This window comes from Vulpes vulpes, chromosome 6 (assembly GCF_048418805.1).
Source record: "Vulpes vulpes isolate BD-2025 chromosome 6, VulVul3, whole genome shotgun sequence".
NCBI lineage: Eukaryota > Metazoa > Chordata > Mammalia > Carnivora > Canidae > Vulpes > Vulpes vulpes.
Window position 1 is genome coordinate 129,067,596 of NC_132785.1, and position 26,450 is coordinate 129,094,045.

General features: G+C 56.0%; 1 long non-coding RNA gene and 1 pseudogene across 2 annotated transcripts; one reads left to right on the forward strand and one right to left on the reverse strand.

The window, feature by feature from the left end:
• Nucleotides 1-5,164: 5,164 nt before the first annotated feature.
• LOC112930250 (ras-related protein Rap-2a pseudogene) lies at nt 5,165-6,490 on the reverse strand (annotated as a pseudogene).
• A 125-nt stretch (nt 6,491-6,615) lies between these two features.
• LOC112930278 (uncharacterized) lies at nt 6,616-11,702 on the forward strand. Of its 2 annotated transcripts, none has more exons than XR_012002324.1 (3): nt 6,616-6,730; nt 7,727-7,861; nt 9,639-11,702. It is a non-coding gene; the product is annotated as an uncharacterized lncRNA (long non-coding RNA). The 2 variants fall into 2 exon arrangements; XR_012002323.1 differs by having other exon boundaries at nt 6,634-6,730; nt 7,708-7,861.
• The last annotated feature ends 14,748 nt before the right edge of the window (nt 11,703-26,450 follow it).

Here is a 26,450-nt window from a genome sequence, read left to right on the forward strand (position 1 = left end):
TAGTGGTTTAGCGTCGCCTTCAGCCCAGGGCCTGACCCTGGAGACCCAGGATCGAGTCCCATGTTGGATGAAGCCTGCTTCTCCCTGTGCCTGTGTCTCTGCCTCTGTGTGTGTGTGTGTGTCTCATGAATAAATAAATAAAATCTTAAAAAAAAAAAAAAAAGAAAATTAAAAACTAGGGCACCTGGGTGACTCAGTGGTTGAGCATCTCCCTTTGACTCAGGTCATGATCCCAGAGTCCTGAGATCAAGGTTCACACTGGGCTCCCCACAGGGAGCCTGCTTCTCCCTCTGCCTATGTCTCTGCTTCTCTCTGTGTGTCTCTCATGAATGAATAAGTAAAATCTTTTTTAAAATTCTTCTTAAAAAGAAAATTAAAAACCTATAACTATTAAAGACATTAAATTTTTTTTCAAAATGATACCTTTACAAGCAGTATCTACCAAATGTGGAAAGAGCAGATAATTCCAATATTACACAGAATCTCTCAGAGAATATAAAGAACATTCCACCTCCACTAGACTTGTGTGTGTGTGTGTGTGTGTGTGTGTTAGCCTAATATTGATACCAGATGCAAAAAAGGGCTGTATAAGAAAAAGTGTATAGGCAAGTCTCATTGACGAGCACATAGGCAAAAATATGGAATAAAATCTTAGCAAAGCCAACTCATCAAATGTATAAATATTTATATATATATCAAATAACAGCCAATTGGAATTTATCTCAGGAATGCAAGTTTAGTTTATTATAAAATGGAGGAATATAATCTTTCATGTTTAATCATCTTAAAGTTCACAATCTTGCCATCTAAATCAAGTCCAGGTGAGGATAAGGCTCCTCTAGTGCAGATCCTCAAATAGAATTTCTCTGAGTCTGCAGATCCAGGTTAGCTACCTCTGATGCCACATGTGCTGCCATGCACATTGGTAGAACTGGCACGGGGTAACTGCTCTAGACACTCCTGGCCAGAAAGGGCGGCAATGGGAAACATAAAGGAGTCACTGGTCCATAGCAATTCTGAAACCTGGCCAAGAAATTCTTTGATTAGGTCGTAAGTCCTGGAACGGATCCTCCATTGCTTTGGGCTATCTCCTGACCTCTTTATTCTGCCCTCTGAGCCATCCCTTTAAAAAAAAATAAAAATAATAAAAAATAAAAAAAATAAAGGTTGATTTATTTATTTTAGAGAAAGAGCATGAGCAGGAGAGGCAGAAGGGGAGGGAGAGAGAGTCTTAAGCAGACTTCGCACTGAGTGCAGAGCCCAATGCTGGGCTCAATCCCAGGACCTTGAGATCAAGAGTTGGATGCTTAACTGACTGTGCCACCCAGTGCCACCCCCTTTTTATTAAATGAAAACACATGTTTGCAACCAAGCAGTTTTCTCAACCTACTTCCTTCCAGTAAAATTGTGTGGGGTGGGGAATGGAGGTATCCAAAGTCTTTCTTCATTTTGAATGATTCTGTCCTCTTCTTAGCCCAAGTAGGTAGTGTTTTTGCTGATTTAATTTTTTTCAAAAACTTTGCAGATCTCCTGTGATTTGGGGTTAACTAAGAGAAAAGATACTCCCATGAATCTGGTTGAGAGTTGGGTTCACTCCGTTAGTGAAAGGGCACAACTGGGCAGCCCTGATGGCGCAGCAGTTTAGTGCCGCCTGCAGCCCAGGGCATGATCCTGGAGACCCTGGATCGGGTCCCGCATCGGGCTCTCTGCGTGGAGCCTGCTTCTCCCTCTGCCTGTGTCTCTGCCTCTCTCTCTCTCTCTCTCTCTCTCTCTCTCTCTGTCTCTCTGTCTCTATGAATAAATTTTAAAAAAATAGAAAGGGCACAACCATGAAGGTCTTTGAGATGAGTCCCACTCCAGCTGGGGCTCCTGGGAGGGCTGAGGGGTGACGTAGGGCCTCCTGGAGGCCCCGTCTCTGGGGAAGATGATTTGTGGGGTGCACCTTCATCTATGTAATGGGGTCATCATGTTACCGAATAGCGCTCTGAGTATCACCTTTGCTCTCTCTGAGGCTTCGATAAAAAACTTTACAGTCACAGCCTTGGATTCATTTCCAATTCCAATCCAATTCTGCTGGCTTTGACAGCCCCTGGGAAGTCATTTCTTAATTTTAGCATCTTTTGCCACTTGGAGAAACTGTGAATTTTCAAAACTACCAAGCACCGGTTCATTTTTGTTTCCCAGCTCCCTCAATCTGCCTGTCTTCTCCCACCGCGCTGCAGGCCGCAGGAAGAGGCCGGCGGCGCCTTCTGCACTTTGCCTGCAAACCTCCTGGTGGGCTCACAGGTGTCAGCGGGCACACTGCTTGCTCCCCCTGCAACTGCAGGCGACAAGGTGACCACACTTCTGCCCCCTGTTCCTCACTTCCTGTGCACTCTCCCTGATGGTGTCCTCAAAGCCCCGATGTCCACTAATGGCCTGTCCAGGATGCTTCAGTGCTCACCTAACACTCCCCCGAAGCCCACCCGGCTCTGCCCACAGTCCGATCTAAAGCCACTCTGGCATTTTTCGTATTTGCCTGTCAGTGCCCCACCTCAGGCACCAGGACGCTGTAGTAGTATCTTGCTGCATAACAAATGACCTTAAAACTTATTGGTGTAAAACAATAAATGTTCTCCGTCTCCTAGTGTCTGTAGGTCAGGCAACTCGGGGGCTCAGTTGGGGCCTCTGCTCAGGTACCCTCACGGGCTTTGGTGACGCTGGGTAGGGGCTGCCCCCATCTCAAGGCTCATCAGGGAAAGGATCCCCCTTCCACCCTGGAGTTGGCAGTACGTCTCAGGTCCCCGCCAGCTGCTGGGTGGGACCCAGCTGGCCTTTCACAGAACAAGGGCTCTGAGAGAGGCTGATCAGGACAGGGGGCTTAGGGATTAACCTCAGAAGTGACATCCAGGCTGTTGTCCTGTTATATTCCATAGAAAAGAATCACTAGGTCCTGTCCACCCTCCAGAGGAGGGAGCCCCCAGGGCAGGAGTGCCAGGAGGGGTGTCATGGATGCATCTCAGAGGCTGTCCACCACACAGATTGAGTAAAACCTCCAAGAACTGAGAAGAAAAGGATAGATCACCCAATTTTAAAAGCTGACAAAAGGACCAGGCATCTCACTGAAGAGGAAATCAAACGCCATGAAACCCTCCGAAAGAATTCTCAACATCACCAGCAGTCTGAAAAATACAAATGGAAACCACAACACCTTGGCAAGAAAAGAATCTGCGCATACTCTGAGCTGCGGAGCATTTGGAGCATCAGAAGCATGTGGGTTTGTGATGGTTACAACCACTTTGGAAACCGGCTCACATTCCCTGGCGATGCTGAGCGCGCACAGAGCCCAGCACCCAGCCACGAACGGCTTGAGCCCGTAATGCCACCCGTAATGCCATCTGCAAGCTCACGAGGTAGCCCACCATGCGCTGGGTCCCCCTGGGCACAGTACTTCCAGGCACCGCAGCACCCTGACCCAACGAACAGAGACATTTGCTGCTTGTAAATCCACTTTAGTTATCTAGGCCACTCTTGACTCAGAGGAACTACAGGCAACTGGTGTGTAACATACCTAAGTTAGAAGATCTGTAGGAAGAGGAAGAAAATTTAGTGTGTAGGTCTTGAATTTTACGTATGTGTGTGTGCGTGTGTGTGCATGCATACACACCCAGAGAACTGCTTCAAGTATATCCGTGAGGTCACGGGAGCTGATCACGTGAGCCTGACCATTTGTCACGTTGACAGGTCAGCCAGGAACACCCTGGCTCTGAACCAAATCATAGATCCGAGTGGAAAGACTTGAGCTGGCCCGAAGAATCTAAAGGAAGCAATGTCTACTTGTGATTTTTTTTCCTGGACTGAACTTATTATCGAAAGGCACAGGAATCCAGGGACACAAGACATCCCAGGAGGCCTCAGTGTGGGTAGGTGGAGCGTCAGAAAGGCAGGCCAGGCAGGACCAGGGGAGTCCCTCAACTTGCAGTCCTCGGGGCCCAGCTTCACGGTTGAGAATGGGATGCTGCTCACGCCCTGCGTGCTTTCTCTGCACAGCCCAAAGCCTCGTCCAGGAACAGTCTTGGGTTTTTGCCTGTTCCAGCAGACAAAGGCAGCTGAGGCCAGGAAGGTCCTCCCTACCCCCAACCGCCCGCAGGCCCCCCTCCCCTCCTCCATGTGTTGGAAATGTCCCCTTAGAGATGGTCCTGGAAGGGGCTGTGAGGAAACACTGCTGGGAGGAGTGACCGCAGAACACAGAGGGTCAGAGGAGGGAGGGAGTGAGATGGACTTCAAGGCTCCAAAGGTAAGTTCCCAACACCCCCACCCCGCAAAGTCCCAGGGAGAGAGGAAAAGAGAAAAGACAGGTGACCCCCAGCCTAGCCCTCTCCCCTGGCAAACTGGCCCAGGTCAGGCACTGTCAGGTTCTAAAATACACATATACTTTTTATGTTAAAATAAAATCCACCTTCTGTTCACATATCATATACAGTATAGACTCCCAGAGCCACATAACCGTCACTTTACATATAATTTTCCTGTAACAAAATGAACTTTTCCCGATCATGGACATAGTTTGGAGTGTTCTTATTTATTTATTTAAAAAAATTTTTTAAGATTTTATTTATTCATGAGAAACACAGAGAGAGAGAGAGAGAGGCAGAGACACAGGCAGAGGGAGAAGCAGGCTCCATGCAGGGAGCCCGATGTGGGACTCGATCTCGGGTCTCCAGGATCAGGCCCTGGGCTAAAGGCAGGCGCTAATCCGCTGAGCCACCCGGGCTGCCCTCTTGTTTATTTCTTTAAATTCTTTCCTTGCTTATTTCGTGCAGAAGGTATTTAAGCGGCAAGGCTACGTTCCTAAATTTGAAAGATTTGTTGTAGCGGGTGAGACAGAATCGTTTACTGGTGAAAATAGGCCCGCGCAACTCCTATCGGAGACATTTCTTAAAATCATGAAACAATGGTGATCTGACGTTTCTGGCCTCGTTATGTGAAAACTGTGCCAAGAGCTTCTCCCACGGTTGGCTTCTACTTCGGTCCCCATGTCCCTGCGAACCACGCAGGTATCAGCAAAATATCCTACTCTGGGAACCAGAAATACACACCAGAGGCGGCCCTTTCCCCTCGGGTCAAGCCTGCAAACCCTCGGAGCTGCAGCCCTACGCAGCAGAAAGACGAGCATGCCAAACCATCACCTTTTCAAATCACTTTATTTTCACTCAATTTACAGATGCACAGTCGCCTGGATGTCAGTTAGAGAGGGGAGGCCGGGCTGGGCCACCTCTGCGGGAGCGGTCGGGGCCTCCCTCCCAGGGTATACAATATCCCTTTCAAACCAACGCTGCGTGTGTCATAACTATATTTAGAAGTACGCAGAGGGGAAAATATGACTGCTCACTTCGAGGCTGCAAAGCACAGGGAAACACACCAAAACCTCATGGAATCCGAAGCTCAGAGTCTTTAGTTGGGGGTCCTCAACCCCCTTCAGAGGCCGGAGGGCATCTGCATGAAAGCTTTCCTTATCACGCAGGGGCGCAGGGGGTCCCGGGGCAGGTCCCATTTGGAGGAAAGGGTGGTGCGGTCTCCACGCAGGAATTAGATCTCGCCTGGGGGCGTCCTACAGCGCCGTGGGGGGGGGGGGGGAGCCGAGTGGCCGGGTTTTCGCCAAACACTTAAGAGGCTCTGCAAACAGTCCGAAGCGCGGGCCGGAGCTGCGCCGCGGAAGCAGCCACGCGTGTGCGGCCGCAGCACCTTCTTCACCAAGCGGGGCAGGCAGGCGGAGCGTCAGGAACCAGAAGCGCGCGGACGCGCCCACGAGGAGCCAGGAGCCGCGGCGCCTTAGCCGATGAACCTTTCCGACGGCCACGTATCCTGGGCGTTGGCGGGCGCGGCCGGGGCCTCCTCCTCGGGCGGGGCCAGCGCCTCCATCTCGCGCACCACCTGCGTGAACACCTGGTCCACCATCAGTTTGCTCTTGGCCGTGACCTCCAGGAACGGGCACCGCCACTCGCGGGCCAGCGCGCGGCCCCGCGCCGTCAGCACCTGGCGCTCGGCGTCCAGGTCGGCCTTGGTGCCCACCAGCACGAGCGGCACGGCCTTGGGGCCCCGCAGGCGGCCCATGCGCTCCCGCAGCGGCCGCACCGCCTCGAACGAGGCCTCGCTGCACACGCTGTAGAGCACCACGAAGCCGTCGCTGTTCTTGATGTACAGGTCCTTGAGCGTGACCAGGTGCTCGGCGCCCACCGTGTCCACGATCTCCAGCAGCGCGGGCGCCGCGTTCACCTCGATCACCTTGCTGAACAGCTCCTCCACCGACGGCTCGCACTGCTCGGGGAAGCTGCCGCACGCGAACTGCGTGGCCAGCGCCGTCTTGCCCACGGCCACGCTCCCGAGCAGCACCACCCGGTAGCCCTTGGCGGGTCGCGGCCCCGGGCCCGCCATGGCCGAGACGCGGCTGGCGGGGCGCGCGGCCGGAGGACGCCGAGGAATGGCGCGCGGAGGCGGGGGCCGGGGGAGGGGCGCGGGGAAGGGGCGGGGGGAGGGGAGGGGCGCGCGGGGCGGGCGGCGGGGGGGCGGGGGTGGGCCCCGCGCGCCCTCCGCCCCGCTCCCCACCCGGGCGTGCTGGCGCCGCCCCCCGCAGCCGCTCCCCTCCCCCGGCAGCCGGGCCCCGCGCGCCCCCCGCCCCACGGGCGACCCGCCGGGGCCCCTCGGACAGCCCCTGCCCTCCGCGCCCCCCCTCTCTCCGCGAGACCAGAAGGTAACCTGATCCCTTCCACGTCTGCCCGGGAACTGCAGGGATTTCTCCACCATCCCACAGGCGGCCTCGCGGCCGGAAGCCAGGCTGGCCTCGGTTTGGGTCAGGCCCGGCGCAGGCGGGGGCCCCGCTCCAGACAGGGAGGACCCCAGGGCGGGGGGGCTTGCGAGCGAGCTCCAGACCGAGGGCCCCGAGTGACTCCTGGCCCGCGTCTGTGCCTGGGTACCGCGCGGCCCCCCTTTACGCTGCGCCCCCCAGGCCCCTTGGTGGTTGAGCAAGGCCCAGATGAACTCGGTAAAATGTAAATCACGCTTTACTCCCTGGCTCCGACCTTCCCTGGCTTTCCATCATGCCCTCCAGACCTAAGAGTGGAACACAACTCACCACCCCAAACGGGACATTTTTCAAAATGAAAGTGTGCACCCCTCCACCCACCAGGAGGTCCCTGGCAACCGGGCTTTGGGGTCACCCTAGTTATAGAGGACTCTCCGGATCTGACCCACTGCCACCTCTCTCTCTCTCTCTCTCTCTCTCTCTCTCTCTCTCTCTCTGCCTTCTACTCTACAGCTACACAAGCTTCTGGCTATTTCTTGATCTCAGAGGAGAAGGCTGGGTGTGGGGCAGCCGGGGCTGAGTAGAAAGTCCTGCGATCTACAGAGTCAACTCCACCCACCTTATGCCTGAGGCACAAGCTGAGCCTTAGGACTTCAGGGGGACCTTCAGGCGGGGCTGAAAGTGAGGCTCTACACTTTCCCTATGTGGGGGCGCCACTGACGGGTCATTCTGGTGCAGCCCTGCTGGGGGACAGGGCCCCAGCACTGACTGAGCTTGAAGTTTAAGTGACAACAGGATTCGTCTTTCACATTGGTGTTTGTGGTCACAAAACATGCTTTTCTATAAACAGTGCACAGAGCATCCTTAACCTGTATTAGTTATACATGGATCACAACAGACAACTTGATTTCTAATTTTTTTTAAAGATTTTTATTCATTTGAGAGACCGAACATGTGAGAGAGAGCAAGAGCAGAGGGAGAAGCAGGCTCCCTGCTGACCAGGGAGCCCAATGTGGGGTTCAATCCCAGGACCCCAGGATCATGACCTGAGCTGAACGCTTCACCCACTGAGCCATCCAGGTACCCCGTGATTTCTAATTTCTAAATAGAGAAATCTCATGAGACATTCTCTGACTGCAAAGTAACAAAAGTGAAAATGCATTTTTAAAAAGGATAACTGAAAAAAATAAAAATAAAAAAATAAAAAGGATAACTGCAGATATTCCCTGGGGGAATGCGAGTTCCAGCCACACTTCTTTCTTTCTTTTTTTTTTTTTTTTAAGATTTTATTTATTTATTCATGAGAGACACAGAGAGAGAGAGTCCAGCCACATTTCAACAATATCCCACAGATAACTGTTGAGGGAATATAGGCAATTCATTGCTGAAAAGTTGCAAAACACACGAGGTAAAAAACACTCTGAGTTGAGAGGTGTTGGAAACACAGGCAATAAAACCATGTCCAGAAAACAGCAGGCAATGGCATTATCAGATGTATAATTATGTTTCACGCTTTTCAGGAAATAAAAAAGAAGCTTAAAATTTTGAGCGAGGAATAAGAGACTATAGAGTATGGTTAAGTAATTTGAAAGAGTTTCTCCAAAAGAAAAAAAAACCTTCTGGAAATAGAAAATATGATAATTTACTATTTTAATTAACATAAAACATTCATTGATAGGTTAAACAGTAGATTAAACATGACTGGAGAGGGAAGGAACAACATCTGGCTTGGTTTTCACCATCAGATCCCCTGTGCCTGCAGGAGATGGGGGGCTCCAGTGTCACCAGCAAGTGTCAGACTTCCATAGAATATCTTAAATTGGGGCTCCTGAGTGGCTCAGTGGTTGAGTGTCTGCCTTTGGCTCAGCTCAGGATCCCGGGGTCCTGGGATCATGTCCCTCATTGGGGTCCCCACAGGGAGCCTGCTTCTCCCTCTGCATGTCTCTGCCTCTCTCTCTCTCTGTCTCATGAACAAATAAATAAAATCTGTTTTAAAGAATAAAAAGAATATCTTACATTGATAGCTGGCTAATCTGAGTCTATCATTCGTATTTTTAAAGCCATTAACAAAAGTCAGCTCATCCCCCTGTAGCACATGAACCCATGTTTCCCCTTCCACCTGTACCACATCGTAAACTGGCCCCTGGTGAGCCACCGTGCCACAGGCAAGGGTCACCACCAGCTGGCTCACCACCAGCAATAAGGTCCTTACAGTGGGGTCTGAAGGGCATGTGATCCACCTTAGAATCCCACCCTGAAGTTCTGCTTCTTGGGGTCACTTCTCTTAATTCAGGTTCTTTCCAAAAGCAGAATCCATAACATGGGACATGGTCTTGTGGGCAAATGGTTTATTTTTGGAAGTGTTCTCGGAGGAATGGGGGACCCTGGAAGGGAAAAACAAGGAAGCGGGGCGATCCAAGCCAGGGTGCATCTTTGTCTTATCACTGCTGTAGGCGACCTCTCAGGAACAGTGTGCCACGCACCTCAGCGTTGTCCACTGGTGCACAGTAGCGAGGGGCGCGGGTGCCCCCTGGCACCCATCCCTCACTGCTCCAGGGTTGCCTGCAAACTCCCTCTCCTAGGCATACTCACGTGCCAGCTAGGTTGAGCTCCAGAAGCATTGCAGGCAGCAGCAGAGAGCTGCGAGTGGAGGGCAGGGGGTGCACAGAGCAGCTGAGGCCAGGGGTGGCCTGTGCAGCCAGCAAGCCAGTGGACCCAGAGCAGACCAGGACAGGGCATAAAGGACGGGCAGCTCCATTCTAATAGTTTGGAAATGCCTCATTTGGAAAGGGCGGCTTAGGAGCCTGTTATCTGCAGTGATGAGTACATCGCTTATTTCCTTTTCTTATTGCTTTAGCTAGACTCCAGAAACATCAACGTTGGACCACGGAGGTAACAGCTGGTATCCCTCTGCATTGCTGATGAACAGAAAAGCCTTTGCACCCCTAATAGGATGTGTCTTTTTGTTCTCGAACTGGTATCCTTCACCGTAATAGAAAATTTTGATCTATTTATACCTTAGAGTTTGTATTGGGAATGTCTGCTGGGATTTCTTGGTCTCCAATACATTTATAGTTTTTTTTTTCTCCTTTAATTCTGATCCTGAGTGCTTCTTCAACATGCCAGCCTGTGTTTCATCACGCAACCTTCACATTAGCTGTGAAGCACTCCTCCTGGAATGTTGTTCCTCTGACGTCCACGTGGCTCACTCCCTTGTTTTATTTAGGTGTTTTGCTCAAATGTCACTTAAAAGTGTCTTTCCTTACCAACCGTTAAAGGTGGAATTATATTCATTTGTTGAACTTCTAGCCCTCTACCTCGGAATGGGACCTTATTTGGAAATAGGGTTGTTGCAGATATAATTGGTTACGCTGAGGTTCCACCGGAGGAGGGTAGCCCCTAATCCAATATAACTTGTGTCCTTATAAAAGTGGTAATTTGGGGGCACCTGGGTAGCCCAGTCAGTGAAGCTTCTGGCACTTGATTTCGGCTCAGGTCATGATCTCAGGGCTGTGGTTTGGAGCCCTGTGTCAGACTCTGGGCTCCGGGCTCCGAGGCGTGTCTGCTGAAAATTCTCCCTCTCCCTCTTCCTCTGCCCCTCCCCTACTCATGCTGCCTCTAAATAAATAAAAATATATTTTTTTTTTAAATAAAGGGGGTAATTTGGACACAGGCATACACAGAGAGAGAATGCCATGTGAAGATGAAGTCAGAGATCAGTCTGGTGTTTCCACAAGCCAGACAATGAAAAAGATGTTGGCAACCCAGAAGCCAAGGCTGAGGGTCCTGGAACAGGTGCTCCATCCCAGCCCACAGAAGGACCCAACCTGCTGACACCTTGATCTGGGACTTGTGGCCTCCAGAACTGTGACGCAGTAGAGTCCCAGTTACGCCCCTAGGCTGTGGGACTCTGCTAGCAGCCCCCCAGGAAGCTACGCCGTGCCACCCACCGCAAATCCATCCTTTACTGTCCTGCTGCCTCATAGACTGGGGAGCTTAAACAAAATACATTTATCTCTTTGTTCTGGAAGCTAGGAAGTCCAAGGTCAAGGTGCTGGCAGATTCAGAGCTTGGTGAGGGCCTGCTTCCTGGTTCACAGACAACTGTTGTTTCGCTGTGTCCTCACATGGCAGAAAGGGCACAGGAGCTCTCGGAGTGTCCTTCCTAAAGACGCGGTTCACCTTATCACTCCCAAAGGCCCCACCTGATACCATCGCTCTGGGGGTGAGTTTGCAATATGTGAACGAGGGGCACCTATGGAACTATATGAAATTGTTTGCTCATCATCTCCCTCCGTACAGCATAACTCCCAGGAGGGCAGAGACAGGCTCAGGGCTGGGCCTCCGTGCGCCTGGCGCGCCGCAACTACAGCTCTGCCGGAATGCTCCGTTGGAAACCTGAATTTTTTCCAGCACAATTGAAGAATAATGGAACCATTTGAGCATAGTGCGAATTTTGCATTTTGTGTGACTTTCTTTGCAAGGTAAACACAGAGAACCGCATCAGCTGGACTGAAGTGTGTGGGGGATGCACACACACACACACACACACACACACACATACACACACGCGCGCACGCTTGTGCGTCCCAGGCACCTCATGACTGCTGCACTGCAGGCTCTCTCCCATCACCTCACAGTGTCTCACGAGCTGTGACCCCCACCCCCTGTGTGCTGTAAGCAAGCTTCAGGCCTTTTAGATAAAGGGCCGCATTTATTATGGTATTAATGTATTTTTTAAAACTATCACCTATAGAAGTGTGCTACCCTTTGTCTTAGGTTCCTATTTTTAGTATGTCTCTGATGAAATATTTTGAGTGTCCTGCCCCAGCTCCGTTTGCCCTATGAGAGAGGTGGTTTTTATTGTGCAACTTTGCAAGCACCCCGAATTTTATGAAACAGTATGATGCATCCTAGCAGAACTAATCGTATTTTTTGACTTTCTGAATTAGACCTTAAGTTATCCCAGTATATTCCTTTTTTAGTATAGTGACGAAATAAATTTGCTAGTTGCTCGTTGAGCCTGGCTGTCTCCAAAAGGCTGCATAGCATAGTATAGGATAGTGGTTAATGTAGGGGTGTGAGAGAGCCCAGTCGATGACACCAGCAGTCCTACCCAAGACCCGAACAATAGAGGGATCTGGCAAAGGGACTCAAGAACATGTAAATACAATTATTACCCTATCACAGTTGCCTGTGTTGGAGCAGATGGCTTTAGAGGGCGGCACTACAGAGCCTCCTAATCCTCAATCCTCCATTTGGACTCACCTGCCCAGTGGTAGGCAAACCTATATCCGCTGTCCATCTCCAGTGGGAGCCTCAGCCCTTGAGGTTTCTGGCAAGGAACTGCAGGAGCATTCCTCACACCATATTCACTGTGTCCCCCACCTCCCAGTCTCCGGGCCTGTCTCATTATCTCAGCCTGTAGTGCTAAGGAGACTTTTACCCTCTGAGCCTTCAGCCCTAGGCCAAAGAGACTCTCTCTGACCTCCAGGTCTCTTCTCAATTGGGAGGAACTGGGATCCCAGTACCTCTAGGCACAGAGGAGGAACAGCATTCCTGGGGAAGAAGCAGCTGCCACTGGCATCTGCAGAGAACAACTGTGCAAACCTCCTGGGGGGCGGGAGGGGAGTGGCAAACAATGGACCCTCTGAAAACTAATGGAAATGCTGCGAACATGCAGGCGGTCTCTGCCAGCCAGTATGAATGTGGACAAATGCGGATGCGGTCATCGCAAAGCCCAGGGATCCCTCCCTTTCTGCCATCAGCTAGGTTAGATAAACTGGGAAAAATGAAGACCAGAAATTCTGAATGAATCATCACGAAACGATTTCTGGCATTACTACAGTGTTGGAAAAAAGGGAAAGCCCCGAACAGAGAAGCTGCTTTCTGAAAACCAAATTGCCAGCTGAGGCCAAGGCAGGCAGCCACCCTGGAGGGTCACAGTCTTGGTCATCAAGGCTTTGGGGTGTCATGGAGATAGAAGACAAGACTTTGAGCCTGTATAATTTCCCAGTTAGGCCTAGGCCCCCACACGAATTGCGCATACTGGAAGGGCCATATCCTCAGTGAATGAGTGATTTTGAGAGTTTTCCAACTGTTAGCAAAAGGAGATGAGAAAGAATTGTCCCACCCAGTACCTGAGCTAGGACAAAAAGAAAAGATCTTCCCTAAGATTAGTACAAGGGTCTGGTCCTTAGGGAGGTTTGGATTTAAAGTGAACATCCTTGGGGTCCTGGAAAGAGCAACCTGAAAAATGAACATTAAACGGCCTGATTGGTAGTTCCTTGAAGATGCCACCAGCAATAAATGGCAGTTTCTCTAGAAGGATCCAATCAGGCTTCCTGTCCTCCTCTCAGATCAAACTCATGGTCCAAAGGTACTGAAAAGATGAGGAATAAACCATGATGAGCAGAGCTGATAAACCCTCTCATTTTCAGGCAGCAGGATTAGTAGATAAAACACATAAAAGAACTAATATTAAAACACAAAAAATAGATGAATGACATGAGAAAAAATGTGATACTAAATAAAAAATACTGGCTTTTGCAGAATCCTGAAGGTACCAGGGTGAGGGCAACATACTGCTGTGGATTCAGCCGGTGGCCCTGGGGTGGCACCTGCCGGCCGCTGGGCGCTGAGGCCGCTACCAAGCCGCCCTCCTGACGGCCGCCCCGACATCTGGCTCCAGCTGCACACCTGCACCCTCCCCACGGGTCCCCCCTGGCCATCTCCGGGGACTCGATTCTAACAGAGGGCGGGGGCGAGCAGCTGCGGCCTCCGGAGAGCCTGGCTGGAGGGCGGGGCTGCCCTGCTCTCCCTCAGGGGCCCGGGCAAGGCTGTGGTCGCGGCCACCCCGCACGTACCCACAGCCCGTCAGCTCGGGTCACTGCAGCCAGCCCCCAGCAAGCGAGCTGCGGAGCCACCCCGGGACGCACAGGGCCCGGCGGCGCCCCTGGGAGCAGTGACCGCGCGGGGGGCTTGCTCTCCGGACCCCCCCCCCCCGGCCGCGGTCCCCTCGGTGGCCCCGGGGCTCCCCCCACTGCTCCCGGGGAGCCCGGCGGGCCCGCTCCGGGGGGAGAGCCCGCAGGGGGGAGGGCGGCGAGCCCGCAGGACCCGGGCCCAGGGGCCTTCAGGGGTCCGGGGAGGGGGGGCCCCCGCACGCGGATTCCCCAGAGCCGGAGGGGGAGCACTGCAGGGGGAGCCCGGGGGGGCCGCGGGGGGGGGGGGCCGAGCGGGCCCTGGTGCGGGCCCCGGGGTCCCCCAGCCCTCCCGCGGGACCCCTGCAGCCCGCGCCGCGCCCCGCGGATGAGGCGCCCCCGCCCGGGCAGACGCGGCGCGGAAGGCAGACGCCGGGCCCGGGGCCTCGGTCCTCGGATGGGCCGCGACCTGCGCCTGGAGGGCGGAGGGGACCGGAGCCGCGCCCCGCCTGCCCGGGACAGCGCCCGCCCCGGCTCCCCCCGCCGCCGAGCTGCCCGCGCTCCCGGCCCGGCGCGGGGGGGGGGGGGGCAGAATACGGGGGTGGGGCGGGGGCGCAGCCGGGCGCGGAGGCGGCCCCGGGTCCCCTGGGCGCCGCGATCCTGCAGCCCGTGGAGCGTGTCCCCGTCCGCCCTCGGGAGGGAGGCGCCGCCACGTCCCCCGCGCGAGGTGGGGCGGGACACGGGTCACTGCGCGCCCTGACCCCAGCCTGAGCGCGCTGCGCCTGGACACGCGAGTCCCTCCGGGCGGCACGTGGAGACAGGCATCACCCCCTCCATGCCCCAGGGTGGCACTGGGCCCTAGGAACACGGGTCCCTCCACACCCGCAGGAGCAGGGACAGAGCAGGGGGCCTGGGGCTCTGCAGTGCTGGGGATGCTGTATGGAAGACTCCCTGCCCAGTGCCCCCTCCAGGCCTTGACAAGCAGGTCCCAGTCCGGAATGCCTCAGGCTCCATGGGGCACGTGCCCCCCAGGGTGTGCCCCCATCTCTGCAGCGAGGGAGGCTGGGCCCTGATACCCACCGGGGGTCCCCGGCCCACCTGCTGGGCTGACCCTGTGTGCCTCCTCTCCTGGTCCCTGGAGATCTCTGCGGGAAGGCTTCTCCTCCCCACCCTAGCACACACTGGGGAGAGCTGGCCGCTGCGGGGCTGAGCCTCTCTCATGGGCCTCTGCCCAAACCCCACCCCACCCGGGATCCCTCAGGGACTCCCTGGCTCTCCCCCTTCCAAGGAGAGGCCCTTCTGGCTGTGGCACAGGAGTTGATCGGGTCCCTGCTCCCAAGAATGCTCCCAGGAAATGTAGGGATTCCTTGGCCATTCAGGATGCACTCATGTGGCTAGACCCAGGCTGGTCTTGCTCAAAGTCAGGCTTGTCTGGGCAGCACACTTGAAGCCTGCCCACCCCCATCCCCGCCGGGGGGACCCAAATCTCAAGGGCAGATGAAGGGGCCACCTGCCAGGGAGCTTCAGACTGAGGCTCCAGTGTCTCATGCTCTCTCCTGAGCCGGGATCCTGGAACCCCACCTCCACTCTGAGCCCCTCCAGCCCCCTTTCCTCCTGGGAGCTTTCCTAATAGGAATCATGACAGGTCACTCCCTTTGTCCTTTGATAAAGTCCTCTCACCAGGACCAGAGGGAAGGCCCTTCTGTGTCCCAACACCCCTCCTCCTTTCCTGATCACATCCCCTGCCATCCCCCCCACCCCAGCAGCCCCTCTCAACCCAGGATCTGTTCCAGAGCCCGCCCCCCCTTGCACACCTAGGCCTTCCCATCAGCTGACCGTGCATAGCCTGGGAGAGACCCCACCATAGTCTTCGGGGGCTGGGCTCCTGGGTCCCCCAGACCTCCTAGTTCCCTCCCTCATGGAAGATTCTAGCCCCTCCCACTGCTGCTCAGGGAAAGCTAAAAAGTAACTCTAGACCAGTGACAATGACAACACAGCAGAGAGGAAGGAGGGTGTGGGTGCAGGGAAGGCAGGGCCAGGGGCAGAGGAAGGAGCTGAGAGCCCTGGGTGAGCACTCAGGAGCCCTGACTCAGCTCCCTGACCGACTCCAGGAGCTAGAAACACAGATTCAAGGCCTGGACAAGGAAGGAAATACAGAGGGGAGCTGATAGAGCATAGAAATAATAGGGAAGGGCAGCCGGGTGGCTCAGGGGTTTGGCACTTACTTGCCTTCTGCCCAGGGCGTGATCCCGGCGACCCGGGATGGACTCCCACATCAGGCTCTCTGCGTGCAGCCTGCTTCTCCCTCTGCCCGCGTCTCTGCCTCTCTCTGTGTCTCTCATGAATAAATGAATAAAATATTTTTTAAAAAAGATATCATAGGGAAAATATCGGTAATTGAAACCTACAGTAGATTCCTGGAAAGAACAACAAATCTGACCGACTTTGGGCTCCATGGACTCAGATAAAGGAACTGGAATTAGAACAGGAGACTTGAGGGCCCCTGGGTAGCTCAGTGGTTGAGCATCTGTCTGCCTTTGGCTCAGGGTGTGATCCCAGGGTCCTGGGATCCAGTCCCATATTGGGCTCCCCTCAGGGAGCCTGTTTCTCCCTCTGCTTGTGTCTCTACTTCTCTGTCTGTGTCTCTCATGAATAAATAAATTAAAATCTTAAAAAAAAAAAACAGGAGATGCGAGAGTGAGGGCATCCCCGCTGACCCCCCAGACACAAGGGGCTGTGACAGAGATCCGGGAACAGCCTCCTCCAAACAGGAGGAGAGCCCAGGGGAGGAACAGGAAGCCATCCCGAGAGCTTTCATTCCAGTTTCCACAAGTGGGAGCAGTTCAACCACCCATCAGACAGCCAGAGAGGCCAGTCACCTGACCAAGCAACAAAACAAACACAGCTCAGCAGGTTTGGTCCTTCAGGCCTCCCTAGTTCAGGGTCTTTGAGCAGAGCAGGGGGTCTCTGGACTCCACCCAGGGGGTCCTGGCTCAGTCCCCTGGGTCTGCTGGTGGCGCTGACAGAGGACCCCGGAAACCATGGTTGGGCGACTGGTGCAGGCATTGGAGGCTCATCAAGTATTTCCTTCCACAAGATTCCATGTGGGATCTGGGGTTTGAAGCACAGACACTCACCCGGGAGGGAGAAGCAGAAACCCCCTGTGGACCACAGTGACCCAGTGTCCTTAGCTCCTCCCACAGCGCATAATGTCAGAATGGAGGAGGATGGAATCTTCTGGACAACAGGATCCATTCAGGCATTCAATCAGCAGCCGTCCTGGGAGAGGACATTGGAAGAACTGCCAGGAGGTTTTAATTTACCCCACGACGCGTGAAGCACACGCTTGATTGGGCCACAGACCAGTGTTTCAGAGCGAGCAAGTCCCTAAAGGTGTGGGCAGGACAGCCCCCCACCTGGCGCATTGGACTCAGGGGGACACACCTGCAGACCATTGTCCTCAACAGTTGCTAAAGGGACTGAGGGTGTGGAACCCGTGACCCCCCAGGCGTGCCCTGGGCCTCCTGGTGGACAGGGCAGTGCCCGAGGGCGCTGAGCTCAGCTGGAGGCTGGTGAATGCAAAACCCGTCAGGGGCCTTCCAAGCCCACTCGCTTTCCAACAAGGAGAGGTTGAGGCTCCCACGTAGCCCAGCGGCCCCCTAGGAAATCCCAGGGAGAGATCCTGCTGAGGGAACCTTTGCAGCGCTCTCTTCCTTGGCTTTGGGACAAGCAAGCTCCGGGCAGTGGGGGGCTGAGATGCAAGCACAGCCTGAGAGCCTGAGGCCAGGACGTGGTTCCGTGTTCTCCAGACAGAGAGGAAACCCGGAGGAGCCACACACGCGTCTCTTTTCCTTGGAAGAAGCTCCGACGATTCAAGAGCATTAGAGCAAAAACCTCCCCAGCTTTGTAAGGAGCCTACCAGTCACTCAGGTTTGGGTGGCCGTGGGACCTCGCAGACACAGGAGCGACGGTTTCCATCGCGATGGTCGGTGTTGCTCTAGAGGATCGTGAGCCCTTCACATCTCAGAAGCACCCATCGGACTGGGCCATCTGGGCAAGGTCCCTACTAACCCCCTGCCAGGACCGCAGGACCTGAAGGCCTCTGCCACTGGGGTCACCTCTCCTTGGATCTTCTCACTTAGGGAATTCCTCAGATGGTCCTATCGCCTTCCCCAGGCAGCCCCGGGCCTGAGAGCATTTCCCGTGGCTTTGAGTGGTTTTAAGGCACATTTATAGATTTATATCCATCTCCTACACTCTTTTTCTTGATTTCATCAAAAAGGAATGAACATATTGACAAGACAAAGGCAGTCACACATCCTTAGAGTCCTGGACACCACAGCCGCTGTGACCCATGAAGACAGAGCAGGAGTGTCCTCTCTGCGGAACCTCTTTCCCGTTCTTACTCTGCAGCCTGGGACCTAAGGGATCATCTCAAAGTGAGCGTGTTAAGTGTCAGCACGAAGACCTGCAGATAACAAGGCTTCCTGAGCTTACCCAGAAGCTCACCGCCCAGTGGCCTTTCTCTGGGTCACCAGGAGAGTCTGGCTCTGCCTGCAGGCACTGGGCAGTGGAGACCCACACCTGGGAGCTGGAGCTCACCTGCGGGCCTAAGCTCTAGCCGGGGCTGCCCTCACCCTCAGCCTCTGAGCCTCCCTTGTGGGGTGCTGGTCTCCACCTCGGTGCCTGCCTATCATTCAGCAGAGCTGGGGACCTGGTGAGACTGTGCACGGGTGCTTCTACCCGACAGCAAGGGTCCGGGGCCTCCCGGGTGCTCAGAGCGGGCAAGTGTCAGATGGAACTCACCCCACCCCCCTCCCCCAGTTGGGGTCCCAGAGGCCTGGCCCCAAGTCCTCAGGGCTGGGGTCTCAATTCAGGAGGCCTCTGGAGGGTCTCTCCTGCCCCCTGGCTGCACCACCTCTGCCCACGCCTGCCTACCCCAATGCTGACCCGACCAGAGCTGGTTTGCTCTGAAGAGACCAGCATCCACAGCAGGCCCCTGGCATCTGGAGCCTGGAAGGGTCCCCTCCAGGCAAGGGTCCACAGGGTGCTGAGAGGCCAGTGGGTGGGGGCAGGACTCAGCACCGGCCCTCCTGATGCCAGGGACTACTTGCGAGCTGGGGGTGTTGGGGGGGAAACCTGATGCCAAGGCCTGCCTGTGCTGTGGAGGAGAGTCAGAGCCAGTGCCCACACACACCCCTGCCTCACACATGTGGCTTTTCAGGGAAGAGGGGGGGTGCAGTGACAGGCAGCACCTTGCAGAGCAGCAGGTGCAGAGACCTGAGCACAAGCACTGTAGTCAGGGACTCTGGGTGGCCCAGCAAGAGGCAGAAGGAGATGAAGGCCAGGAACAGGAGAGGGACGGGGTGGCACTTAGTTCGAGCAGAGAGAGGCTGGTGCAGGGTGGGAGGGAGAGGCAAAGCAGAGGGCTTCCTGGAGGAGGTGGTGCTCATCACAGCCGGGCTTGAGAGGCTGGGGGAGCAGAGGGCAGACGGGGTGGCAGGAAAGCACCCATGAGGTAAGGAGCCACAGGCAGTTTCCAGGATGGACAAGAGCTGGTTTGCTCTGAAGAGAGGGGCTGCTCTGCTGGCCACACCCGAGGCCACAGGGGTGGGCAGTCAGGGAGAGGACAGGAGTGGACAAGTGAGCGGAGAGGCCTGCACTGGGGCAGGGCCCGAGATGTGGGGGGTGAAAGGAAGAGGGGGAGGAAAGAACCAGGGGGTGGCAGTGGCCAGATGGGACAAGGACTAGCACAGGCCTAGGGAGGCCCCTTCTCTCCCAGACATGGGCCCCAGGGCCTCAGGCCAGGAGCCACCCCCACGGGAAGTTCAGACCGAACTCCCAGCCGGACTCAGTGGGAGAGTGAGAAGGGGGACAGGCCAGGTCACTGCCTGCATCTCCCAGGCCAGGCTGCCTGGGCCCAGACAAGCGGCCTCTATGCCCCCAGATGCAGAAGGTGGGCAGCCAGGGAGGAGCAGGAGGCGTCCTCCCCTGATGCCTCATCCTCCTGAGCCTCCCAAACAGCCAGGAAAAAGCACGAGGTTAGTCGGGGTGGAGGTGGGAGGTGGAGGGCCCAGCAGTGTCCTGGGATGGGCCTGTGAGCAGGACACCAGGCACCTGGGCCTCAGTGTCCCCATCTTGGGCCAGGATGGGCCATGTGGACCTTGGGTCAAGCCTAACTCTGACTTGCTGGGGCCAGCTCCAGCACCGACCCAGCTCTTCCCTAGGTGAGGGAATCCCTCACTTGGGGTCACCCACGACCTTCAGGACCCGTGTCTACATGCCACACGGGCCCCTTAGCTCATCTGCCATGGTGGCTGGCCCCTGCTCCCCAAGGACACACCTGCCTGCCTGAAAGCACCTAAGGCCCTCAGCACAACCAGCCCTGGCCCTTGACACCTCCCCACAGGCCTGGCCTGGGCACAAGTGTTCAAAGGCTGGCCCCAGGATTCTCCCCAGAAGAGTCTAGGTGGGGCCCTCTGCCTCCAGGCTCCAGAGGGAACCATGGGGGACCCCACCTCACCCCCAACAGCACCTGGCAGGGGATGCTAGACCAGGCCCCAAGGTCAGGTCTCAGGTCACTTCACCCCGGGTCCCAACAGAGCATTGAGGTACGAAGCACACCGCTACACCCGGGTCACCCCTGCTGGGCCTCACCACCACCCCAGCAACCAGAGCCTATGCCCTCTACCTCAGCCTCAGCGGGAAGATCCAGAAGCTGTGGAGGCAGGCCTGGGGCTCTAGGGAGGGCAGGAAGGGGTCAGGTGAGGACTTGGAGTAGCCATCAGGGGCCCAGTGCCCAATGTTAGTGGGAGGCAGGATCTGGCTGGGGCCCTGCAGGGGGGAGGGGAGACCGGGACTTCAGCAGGTCACAGGGGTGAGGGGACCCAGTGGCCCATGGACAGGGACAGGGACATAGAGGCAGCCTTCAGTGAGCTGTGGGCCGAGAACTCTGCATATGCTGCCGGCCCAGGGAGGCCTTCAGTCAGGGAGGGTGGTGGCCTCCTTCAGGTGGAGGGGTGCCACAGAGGGGAGCCCTACCCGCGGAGCAGGCAGGGGGCAGGTCAGAGGGCAGAGGGGCGATCTTGGGGCACCTGGGCACCGGCTGGGCAGCAAGGGGAGGCCGAGGCTCGTCTGACCCCACTACGGGTGATCCTCCAGCTGCTCCTAGGAGAGGAGAGCTCCTGGGTCCTCTGCCCAGCCCACCCTGTGACTTCAGATGTGGAGACTGAGGCTTGGTGGAGGTGGTCACTCGGGGTCACAGATAGGAGGAAGGAGCAGGAGCCAGGAAGACCCAGCAGGGAGGGGCGGAGACCTCAGAATTCAGGGGAGCCCTCACCCCACTGCCCTTGCAGATCGGTGCCCGCACGCCACTCCTGCCCATGTGCATGAGCACCTGCCCCAGGTGAGGCCCTGTCCCCTTGGGGAGCAGGCCCAGGAACAGGGGGCTAGACAGATGCTCAAAGCCCCTCCCATCGGAGCTAGAGGATCACAACCATCCTTCTCCCAGGACAGAGAGGTGCCCCCAGCCAGGAGGGGCCGGGGCTGGGAGTCTGGGGGTCTGTGGGGAGGTGCCAGGCTGGCTGGGGTCCACCCTGGTGGCTGGGTCCAGGAACAGCTTGAGCCTCTCAGAGTGCCCACAGGGTGACAACACCTCACAGGACTGGTCTCTGGAGGGTGTGCCTGGGGAAGAAGCAGCTCAGGGCCCCGGGCACGGAGCACAGAGTCTCTGGGCAGACACCCAGGTGAGGACTCGTGAGGGGTGCCCCGGGGCAGGGCCAGGAGGGGCAGGGTGCGGGCAAAGGAGGGGAGGCACATGTAGGGACAGCTTCCTAGGCAGGACCGCCGGCGACCAGAAAGGGGCTCCAGAGAGAGCCCCTGAGACCAGTGGACATCCCGGCCTGAATGCCAGAGAAGGCGAGGCCGGAGGAACCCCGGAGGGGGGGGGGGGGGCATGGCTCCAGCCTGGCCCCGATGACAGAGGCAGGGCCAAGATCCCACCTTTCCAGACCGGGGGGCCCCTGCAAGGCCAGCCCCCCAGTGAATGAGCACCACCCACGGAGAGGAACGCACACTGACCCAGACTTCATAGCTGAACCCCAAAATGCAGGGGTCAAGCAAGAAACCACCCAGTCAATGCCTCAGGCTCAGGAAAGTCAGAGGAGAGAGCTCTGCAGTTGGGGTGTGAACGGGAGGGACTGGCAGCAGCCCAGGAACAGCCCCCGCCCCGGTGTCCCCCCCGCCCCCCGCAGAGCCCACAGGTAAGAGCAGGGCTTTAGTCCTTGTCCCCCGTGACGATCCTGGTGGAGGACTGTGTGTCCTCAACCACAAAAATCCCCAATTATTGGCTCAGGCCAAAGGAGACAGAGCAGCTGGTTCCAGAGCTGCCCAGGTGACTCTATGGGTGGCCAGAATGAGGTCCCTGGGGTCCCGGCGGCACGGGGTCCCGAGCTGCGGGGTGAGGGGCCTCCTAGCACCAGGCCGGTGGCTCAGCCCAGCAAGGACACCTTCATGGATGGGCTCTGGAAAGTCAACTCAACTCACCTGTTCGGCAGGTTACAGAACCTGGAGATACAAGATTCACAGTAGGTTCTCGATAAAACCCGCAGGCCCTCCCCGGGCCCCAGAGCAAGTGGAAGACTAAGAAGTCCAAGACTCTGCCCCCAGCACAGTGGGACGGAGCCTCCCAGCCCCCTCCACCCACCCCGTGCTGCCATCCGGGCAGCAGATAGCTCCTGGGCCCGCTCTACCCTCCTCTGCCCCCGACGGGGCCTGGCCCGCCCTCTGTGGGCCTCAGGGGGCCCAGGGATGGGAGAGAGCAGGCAGGTCCCCGGGGACTCCCCACCTGGGCCACACAGTGGCTCCCCTGGAGGACAGGACAGGGTCCCACTGGGAGGCCCGGGGGAGAGTCAGAAGTGGGGCTGGGAGGGCATCGCAGGCTCCCCGGGGTCACACATCACTGGAGGGGGGAATGGGGCTCCAGACACCCCGCCCTGGAAGCTGCAGCCCAGGCTTCGTGGAACGTGAGTGAAGAGACCCTAGGAGGAGACTCACTCACACAGCACGGACCAGAGCTGGGCCCACCCAGGTGAGGTCAGGGGGCCCAGCCATCCCTGGAGAGCGCTGAGCTCCCCCACTGAGCTCCTCATACCCCTTGGCAGGCCAGGCCGGGGCAGGGCTCACCACTGGCTGAGGGAGACCAGCTGGGAGGCCCAGGGGGCCGGCGGACCTGGAGAGCTGCCTGCACCCGCCACCCTCCCCCGTCCCAGATTCGGGCTTGGATGGTGCTGTCTCCTCCTGACTCAGTGGACCCTGAGATCCTGCCAGGGAGGGCTCTCTCTATCGCCTTAGAGTGTTCACTGCTCCCCAGCGGGGTTGGAGATGTGGGTGCCTGTGGTTCTCCATCGTGCTCTGCATGTCCAGGCCCCACCATCTCCAGGGGTTAGTGACCCAGGTTCCGTCCTGGCAAATCCTGTTCCAATAGGGGAATAGAGTAGGCATCTCAGATGAGCCTAGGATGCGGCAGAACCCCCCAGAACACCTCCTTCCCTCCGATTATACAGATCCCAATCAAAGGCTCCCTTGCTTCCCAATGTGTCTCTGCATCACGGTATGTTTGTGAAATGAAGTGACCTTCGTACGTGACCTTGTGTTTCATTGATCTTTGTCTCCTCTTTGGGGAGTGCAAGTCCATGTCTCTTTTCCGTTGTCCTTGTCCACATGGGCAGTCACAGAAAGGGCCACAGGAGTGTGCTGGGGGCGGCAAGACAATGGCTAAGTGAGGACTCAAGCTTGTTTGCCAGGAATTTGCTCCAGAGAATGTCCTGGGTGGGTTGTTAGGTTTAAGGGGGGCAGCTGACCCCAGGGGGGGAGGTAGGGTGGGCGGGGGCTTTTAGAGGGAGAAGCCCAGGTGCTGGGGTGTCTTTGCTGTGACTTCCCCATTGCCAGAGGCAAGTACTCAGCCAACCTTGCCGGGCAGGGTCTTACTCCCCCTGGGCTGTGCCACAAGCCATCAGGGTCAAAGTCAGAGCTGTGGCCTGTGCCTCGGGCCCCTGACAGCCTCCAGGGGTGGGGCAATTTCTCCAGGGATACAGTCCCTAAAAATGTGTGAGTAGACATAAGTGAAGTGTCACGTACTTGTAGAAATATGTGCAGATTATGGACGGGCAGCTTGCAAACACGTGCACAGCATGAACAGCCAGGTGTCGTACCCGCAGAAGCCAGCTTCGTCCGCCCTCCCCGTCCTCCCCACGGGGAAGCACCCGGTTGCTTCTTACCCCAGAATTAGCCTCACCTGTGTACCCCCTGCATGTGGCTTCTCTCAGGAGGCACTGGTGGGCTTCTCCCCAGCAGCCCTGCAGCTACAGCGGGTTGCTTCTGTTTGCAGGATCGGGTTCCCTCTGACGAGTGTGGCCAACTTCTTGTCCATCCTACTGTGGTTATCTCCAGGGTGGTCCAGCCTGGGTCTCCTCCGAGGGTGCTGGTTGGGTGGACCTGTGCTCACCTCCATGTCCTCCTGTTCTAGGAGTGGATGCATAGGGTGCGGAAACCTAACCCTAGTCTAAATGCTGCTTGGGTCCCACCTCAGAAAACGTACATGCAAGTCCCCCAGAAGATCTGTTTGCAGATAATGTGACTAGCTGCCTCCCAGAGCAAAGATCAAGAATATTTACAAAATATAAAAATATCCAGGATCGGGACGCCTGAGCGGCTCAGCGGTGGAGCGTCTGCCTTCGGCTCAGGACGTGATCCCGGAGTCCCAGGATCGAGTCCCACATCAGGCTCTCTACATGGAGCCTGCTTCTCCCTCTGCCTCTCTCTCTGTGTCTCTCATGAATAAAGAAAGAAAATCTTTAAAAAAAAATCTAGGACCGGGGATCCCTGGGTGGCGCAGCGGTTTGGCACCTGCCTTTGGCCCAGGGCGCTATCCTGGAGGCCCGGGATCGAATCCCGCGTCAGGCTCCCGGTGCATGGAGCCTGCTTCTCCCTCTGCCTGTGTCTCTGCCTCTCTCTCTCTCTCTCTCTCTCTGTGTGACTGTCATAAATCAATTAAAAAAAAAAATCTAGGACCAAAAGGTAAGCTTCATATCATCTGATATCCCAGAACCCCTAAGGATAAGAACAGTCAACTAGTTAAAACAGAACAATAAATGATGCAGATGACAGAGGAGAAAAGGACATAATCGCATAAGTGCAAATGGTCTAAACTTCTCTATAAAATGGCAGAAATTGTTGGGTTTGGCAAAAAAAAAGAAAAAAATCGGGTGTCTGTTCCCTATAAGAAATGCACTTTAAAAAAAATTTAAAAAAAAAAAAAGAAATGCACTTTAAATATGAAGACAAAATAGCTTAAAAGCAAGCAGATGGAGAAAGTGCCATGTCAAATCACAGTGATTTGGCTCTAATAGCATCAAATAAAATAGATTTCAGACAAAGGATTTTTTTAAAGATTTTATTGATTTATTTGCTTATTTATTTTAGAGAGCGAGGGCGAGCAGGAGGGTCAGGGGAGGAGTGGAAGGGGAAGGTATTCCAAGCAGTCTCCCAGCTGAGCACGGAGCCCAGCGCCATGCAGGGCTCAATCTCAAGACGCTGAGCCCATGACCTGAGCCAAAACTAAGAGTCGGACACTTAACCCACTGCACCACCCGGGAGTCCCCAGAGAAAGGATTAGTACCAGAGAAAAAAAGAGTAAAGGGATCAATTCAGCAAGAGAACCAAACAAACCTGTTTATGCATCTGTAAAAGCTTCAAAATACACGAAGGAAAACCAAGCCACAGAGAGAACCAAACCAACCCCTGCTCCCCTCATTTCTATGCACCTTGTCACCCTCCACCCCCTCCCCAGCCGGTTTGAAGCTGCATCCGCTGGCGCCTTCTGCAACCAGGCAGCAGATCTCAACCAGGTGCCTCAGGGCTTCGGTGAAGAAGCAACCCCCACCGCACCCCACCTCCCCAGAGCAGAGACTGTATTTCCTTGCTGGGCTATTTTCAATTCCGACCCTGTTTATCAGCTGGGATGCAATGAGGCCTGGCAGGGACAGGCCCAAAGAGACAGCAGGGACATGTTGCTAGGCCCCTGCCTCAGCCTAAGGCTCTGTAGACCCTCTGGAAAGGGGGAGCCTCGCTCCTGCAGGCTCACAGGGCTCACAGAGAAGGGGTGTCGAAGATTCTCAGGCTCATCCTTCCAAACATCCTCATCTGTGTCTGAAGGTCGCTCTGTTCCTGTCAGCGCCCCATCTTTGATGTAAAAGACGTGACATTTTCAGCTCTGCCACCCTTAAGATCAGATCCTAGTGCGACTTCCAGCACCCATTCAAAGTGCACTGGTAAGTGGGTTCCCATGTTGGCAACTAAGGCTCGTCCCACCGGGAGCCCTCAGAATCAGCATGTGGAATGTTCCAGGGAAACTAGGCTGCTTGCCAACTGACCCTCCTTGCCTACTTGTTGAGGATTTGGGGGTGAAAGTCTGCCCCCCACCTCTGGGTTTGTCTCAGGACATCACATCCGATCTCTCCAGAACGGTCCCCCCACCAACTCTCGTGCCGGCAGACCAACAACCAAGGTCAGGACCAAGCACACCCGAGCAGGGACGAACCATGTCTACTCTGAGGGGACCAGCTTATCGGTGCGCCCGCAGGGACCAGGGGAAGCCAGCTGGGCAGGGACGGAACGTCAGAGGGTAAGGGGCATTCATTGCTGCAGGAGCATCCTCATGTGACAGGTGACTGGTGTCCAGGCAAGGCCACC